Here is a 6,962-nt window from a genome sequence, read left to right as displayed (position 1 = left end):
AGCTAACCGTCCATGAGACAAAGACATCTCTCTAGAATATTTAAATATTTAAAAAACAAATCAGGCCTCCAAAATTCAAAGACTCAATCCAAAAATGGGCATCAGGGATGAATATAGTCTTCCCAAATGAAGAAATATAAATGGAAAATACATATATGAAAATATGTTTAACAATATTGGTCATTCATGAAATGCAAATTAAAACAACACTGAGATTTCATATCACCCCAGAAACAATGGCTATCATCAAAAGTCCACAAGTAGCAAATGCTGCAGGGCCTTAATAGAAAGAACAACACTTTTCTAGGGTTGGTGGGAGTGTACACTGGCACAACCACTATGCAAATCAGTGTGAAAATTCCTCAAAATTTAGGATTGGAGGCCCCATTCAAACCAATTATTGCCCTTGTGAATATGTCTCCAAAAGAACTGAAAACATTCCACAGTGATAGAAAAGCACCCAAGTTTATTGCAGTGCAATTTGTCATAGCAAAATCTTGGAAATAACCCAAATGCTCAACTGAGGAATGGATAAAAAATATGCAATATTTTTATACAATGAAGTATTGCTCAATTATAAAAAAGATTAACTCGAGGCTTTCATAAGTAAATGGATGCAATTAGAGAATATTTTCTTCAATGAAATAAAGTAGATACACGTATGCAAACATCAGATTGTCTTCCTAGTATAAGAATTTGAAAGAATAAAGAAAATCTGAAATATACAATAGATGCTGTGAAAGGAAAGAATCTGTTCAACAGGAAGGAACACTGGCATGAGGGAATGGAGAAAAGAAAGAAGGAAGGAAAATGAAACATTTGTGCATATACACAGGATACCGCGGTAATTGTCCTGCTGATATTTACTGCCTCATTGAAAGTTTGAGTTAATGCTTAAGTTTTTCTGTGTCCTCTTTAATGTTTTATAATTTCTTGACCAATCTTACAGGCTTGTATCTGGGAATCTGAACAATTAATTTGAGGACAACAATATGCAGTATAATAACCATGGTTGAATACTTATCATTTTGTTTAGTGAAATTCTGTATCATCTCTAATGATTTTACTATTGCTTTGTATTTTCTTAAAAGATAGATATAGATATATTTTCTAAGAAGGCAGCAATAAAGCAAATTAACATTGAATTAAAACTGTATAAACCTGGCTAATGTTAATCTTGAGGCTTTTTGTAAAACTTTAAAATGAATCAGTGTGGTTATCATGGTTGCTGGTAAATGTATGCAAACCCACTACAAAGGCCAGTTGAGGTCAGCACTCCCCAGTTGGCTATTGTAGAATACTGTACCCTGTGGGGGAATAAAACTTGCTTGTTCCCATCCTCAGCCCCTGTCAGGGTCTCTTGTTGCATCTGCCATCACAGGCTCTCATGGATGACTTCTATCAGATTGAGATACACACCATCTATTCCAATATTCTGTGAGTTTTTTATCATGAATGGGTTTGGGACTTTGTCAAATGCTCTCTCTGCATGTATTGAGTTAGTCATTTGGTTTTCTTCTTGGCTCTGCTAATAAATGTATGTTATATTTAATTTTTTGAATTATTATTTTAGTTTTTGAGACAGGGTCTCACTGTGCAGTTCAGGCTGCCCTTGAACTCACTGTGTACACCAGGCTGGCCTGAAACTCTCTGCAACCATCTGCCTCCACTTCCCAAGTGCTGGGATTGCAGGGAGGCAGCCCTACACCCAGCCTATTCCTTCCATTCATTTACATATGGTGAAGCATCCCTACATCCCCAGGATAGATCTTGCTTAGTCATGGTGTACAATCTTAGTGATTTGCCCATTCTGTTTGACAGTATCTTACTGAAGACATTTTTTTCCAGTTTTCATGAAGGAGATAAGCATGTACTTCTCTTCCCTGGTTGATTCACTCTCTCATTTGGTATCAGATATTTCTTGCCTGCAGGAATCAATTTGGGAGTACTGCTTCTCTTTCAATGTCCATAAAGTGTTTAAGAAGGAGTGGCATTAAGCCTTCTCTACATTTCTTGTAGAATTCAGGTGTGAATCTGTGAGAACCTCGGATATCATTTACTGCTAGGTTTTAAATTACATCTGCAGTTTCATTGATGGGTATTAATTTATTTGGAATTTTTAAAATTTCTTGGTCCAGCTTTGGTAATTCATATGCATCTAAAAATCTATCCATGGGGCTGGTGAGATGGCTCAGTGGTCTAAAGCACCTATTTAGAACAAGCTTAGCAAAGCACAGGGACTTCGGTTCAATCCCCAAGCACCACATGCCAGCCATCCCTGTCCCCTGGTGGGCTGAGCTGGCCCAACCCACCACAGGGATAAATAAATAAAATTTTAAAAATCTGTCCATTTCTTCTGTTTCTGATCTTATAAAAATACAGGTTCTTAAGATGGTTGTTGAGGACTCATGAAGCAAATATGACATCATTCAAAATACAAAGTGTTGGCCAATGGTTGCATTTCACTCGACCCTAAATACACCACGCATAGTTTCCTACAAAAAATTATAAGAACAAAACATCATGGAGCATTTTTCCTAAAAATTGAAACTAAATGTTCAATTTCACAGAGAAAGGAGAATTTATGTCTTCCTAAAAAACTGCAAAAAAATTCTCGAGCAGACCTGTGTGCAGACAGCTTAGACATCACAAGAAACTCCTAAAAAGACAGAAAGAGTAACAAAATGTCACATATGTTCAACGAAAAGAGTCAGGAAACCAAAACACCATGTTATCAGTGTAACTTATCTTGTGTGTGGAACATGCCATTTTCATGAGTGAAAATTACCTTGCATTTGATCATTCAAGTACAGATTATTTTTGTGGTAGAGCTTTATTTGTACGTTCACTGTAGCACACATTGTTTTTTGATGGAAACCGTTACGAAGCATCTCTGAGCAGGATGTAAGTGCCCAATCAGCTTTCCATGCCTACTTGGGTGTCTGTTCACGCTGAGGCCCCTGATCTGGAGATGGGCAGGGGCTCATAGTATGTGAACCTCTGTGAGTCACTGATCCCAGCTGAGGCCTGCAGTGGCAGGTGAAGCCTCAAAGCCTCCCTGGAGAAGACAAGGCCACAGCTAAGGACGCCTGCTCCAAGCTCCATTAACTAGAAAAGGACTGTAGCTGCAGACATCTCACTCCTGTGGCGAAGCCCTTCCTGGTGGTAACATACTTCTCCTAAATGCACATGATGGATTAGTGGAGAAATTACTGAGTGGACTTCCTCATCCGTGAATGGTCCTGCTCAGATGTCCATGCTCTTCAGTATTCTCCTCCTTTGATAATTAAATAGATATTGGCCACCCAGAGGATGTCTTTGTCTTAACCTGTGCCTCATCTGAAAATCTGTGAAAGGGTTTATCATCCTGGAGCCTTAAAATCATACCACTTAACTTATTTATTTGTTTGTATTTAGGACAGGGTCTACAGGGTCTATAGGGCCTCATTATGTAGATCTGACTTGTCGTGATGTGTCTGTGTTCAGCCTCCCAAAAGCTGGGATTACAGGTGCCGACGTCCCAGTCTCAATGGCATCTCAGCCAGCTGGGGGCATACGCACAGCAGGCATTGAACCTGGCTGCTGCACTCTGCCTAAGCAGGTGCTTCAGGCTGCTGAGCTATCTGGCTGGCCCTTAACTCTTTTATTTTAGTGTTCTCTGTACACTCATTTGGGAGGTTGTGGGCCTAATCAGTGTGCAGTCACTAAGGGATAATATTAATGTATTTATCAGCTTTTTTTTGAGAAATGATTTGACTGTAGTGGAGGCCAATCTTGAATTCAAGGCCATCCTCCTGCCTCCCAGGTGGGCATTCCCTTAACTGCTACACATAGAGATTTATATATTTCTTTTTAGATTTATTAAGCAAATAGTGTATGTAGGAGACATTGTTTTTCCTGAACAGGGTACATCATATTAAATATTTTATTGATAAATCATTTTCCCGCTAAGTGCATGTGGTATAGTGGGAACCTCCTGAGAAAACAGGAAGAGAAGAGGTGACAGGTATGACGTGCCCAAAAGACAGAAAAGCAAAGCATACATGCTGTCAGCATAAGCTAGGCGTATGTATGGAACATGCTGTCACGCATGGCAAAGATTACATCAGTGTTAACGTTTTCAATTTTTATTACATTTCACAAAGAAATTATTTGTGCTCTTGTTTACATTTTGTAAGCAGGCCCAAGGATGATGTTGAAAATTATGTTTCTTGACAAGAGTATATTAAAATGTAATCTTATGTTACTTCCGCAGGTGAGTGTCACGTGCATGCCCTTGGGATCTGCAAAGCTGGTACCCTATGGAAGGTGTCTGTGGAATACTTAACTCTTTTAAGAGCTTTAGAAGAAAGGAAGAGAAAGAAAAAGAAAATAAAAACCAGGAAAGAAGCAAGGAAAGAAAAAGAATAGAAATGCCTGGCAGGGTTCAAGGAACTCCTGGCAAACGTTCCCATGAAGTAAGTACCTAGCAGTAAAGCTGGCACTTTGCTCTAGGCTTGGCTTTTGGGCTGGGCAGCTCGCTCTGGTCTGGCCAGCAGCTGGACTCTGATGGTGCATGTGTTATTCTGGCAGTGGAGGCCGCTTTCTCCAGGAGGACAATACTGCTAGTGAAAAACACAGCTATGGACGAGGAAAGTGTCTCTACCCAGCCACCTCCTCCATGCAGGACGCACCACACCTGGTATCTTCTACTTCGCCTTGTCTGTAGGAAGCGCCCACATTTCATAAGCAACACGTGAAAAAAAAAAAAAACAAGAAGGGACAAAACGTGTGAGTAAGAACATATGCAAAATATTTATCTCAAGAGGCACCGGAAATTTCATGTATGTTACACTCTCCACGCAACGAGGTGGCTTCAAGAAAACTGAAAATTAAACAGTCTGATCTCACATTTAACCACAAAACAGGACAAAGCACGAAAGCAGTCCCCCACTACCACAAATTATGTAGTGGAGATTCAACGCATTTGGGGAAATCGCAGGGTTTAGCTCATCCGGAGTTCAATAGATAAACTTTGCCTTGGGAAAACCACCTTCGTGATCATGGTATCTCCCCTGCCGGGTAAGTATGACCACTGCAGCACCCTCCCGCACAAGCCTCCTGAGTGCTTCACTCTGCACTCAGGCTCATTTGCCTTCACACACTCTCGGGTCCTCCTAGCCTGTCCATGCAGCAGATGTGCCCAGCTGCCAAAATCCTCCCTACGTTACCTCCGAGGTCCAGGAAAATCATCAGGTTTCAACACCAGGGATCCAACCATGCCGTATGTGCATAAGACCCGCCCTCTCGTGACCTCAAAGGGTGGCCTGCCCTCAAGCCAACGCCCCACCCCCATGCCTTCCACCCCCGCCCACCAGCACTGGGACCGTCTAGGGGCAGTGACAAAGCCTCTCTCCATTTCTCTTGTTCCCTCAAACAAGTCGGGAGTGGGTTCGCTGATCCCTGCCTGGTCTCTCCCAGCTGCAAGGTCCTCACCCATGCTGTCAGGGGGAAGGCCTCTTGGGCGCCTCCTGAGCTCTGGGTGCCCTTCTGCAGGTAAAGGCTCTAACGCATGGAGCAGAGCTTTTTTGCCTTTTTTCCCCCCATGATTTTATTAAGAAATAAATAGCAATGAGACAGTTTCAAATCAAATTGGTAGGACAGTTCCAATAATCAACACATTGCATACTGTCTTCCTAGTGGTTCTTTGCTATACAAGATGAAGAGATGGTATCCAATTAACAAACAGTATAAGAACAAATCCCTCTATTCACTGACTTAAGAGAATGTAGCTATACATCTATCCTAACCATTTTGAATACACAGATACAAAATGGTTATTCATCTGTATCCCCTTTTTTGATTAGTTCCGTCATTTAAATACTATAGGTATGTGAACTCATCAAAATATTCCAAAACAGTGCAGTAGTCCATAATAGTACTGGGTCTCCCGCTTGACGGGCAATGTCAGAAGTTAGTGACCTGAGTCTCCCACACCTCAACATACCAACATGGCTTTACTTCTTGTACTTCATTTTTATACTTTTCAGCTTAATGTTTAAGACTAAGATAAAGCAAGACCTAGGTAGTAAGAATTGTAGCTTTTGGATCTGATAAGGTCAGTCAAATCCACTCAGGATGTGTCCTGCGACCCTGTACCTCAGATTGTAGATCCTTTGGCAGTGTCAGCTATGTGGATGAGTCACAGCCATTGCTTGGCCCATTTGCTCTCTGTGAAAGCCAGAGAGGATGTTTCCCTCCACGTGACTCTCCTTAGGCACACTATGTTGGGACATGACTGAGTTACATGATGTTACAGTACAAGTTCTCATTATGTCCTAAGTCTTAATTGACCTTGGAAGGCTAGGGCCAAAATGTTGGCTTTCCTTGTGGCCCTCCTTTTTCTCTAATATTTGGTCTGCAAACTTAGGTTGTTAACCCTCCAGAAGAGCAGCTTATTGTAATTATTATACAACCGAGGCTGTTGAGCTCAACCTCATTATCTGTCTGAATATCAAACATCTTAGGCACAACTTGGAACAGGTATTTTTCATCAAGTATTGATATGTTAAATTTTAACTCGCTACAGAATATGATGAAAATTTTTTAAAAATTTAAATGTATTTTAAAAATAGGAATAAAGAATTATATATGTTTACACATAAGCCCAGAAATCTAACAGTACACAACATTGTAGCAAGACCGTCCCGCGAAACTCCTTTTCCCATCTCCTGCTTTCATGCACCACCCCCATCATTTGTAAACAGTCATCTGCCAGAGAGACATCACAGCAGCAACTGGCATGTCAGGAGAAGCAGCCCGTATTCAGAAGGCCAAAATGATGGCACTCCAAACAAAGGTCTGCTCTCTAGAATTTATAAAGAACTAAAAAACACTAATACCCCCAAATTTAAAGACCTAGTCCAGAAATGGACATTCAAGATGAACACACACTTCTCAGATTGAAAATGTAGGTGGAAATC

General features: G+C 40.9%; 1 non-coding gene across 1 annotated transcript; it reads right to left on the bottom strand.

The window, feature by feature from the left end:
* Positions 1–4,904: 4,904 nt before the first annotated feature.
* On the bottom strand, positions 4,905–5,069 carry LOC111814826. Its single transcript, XR_002819707.1, has one exon. It is a non-coding gene; the product is annotated as a U1 spliceosomal RNA (small nuclear RNA).
* Between the last annotated feature and the right edge of the window lie 1,893 nt (positions 5,070–6,962).

The sequence above is a fragment of the Octodon degus genome, unplaced genomic scaffold (assembly GCF_000260255.1).
Source record: "Octodon degus isolate 3935 unplaced genomic scaffold, OctDeg1.0 scaffold00602, whole genome shotgun sequence".
Lineage (NCBI taxonomy): Eukaryota > Metazoa > Chordata > Mammalia > Rodentia > Octodontidae > Octodon > Octodon degus.
The sequence above is the reverse complement of the archived record's forward strand: the minus strand, read 5'-3'. Positions and strand labels throughout refer to the sequence as shown.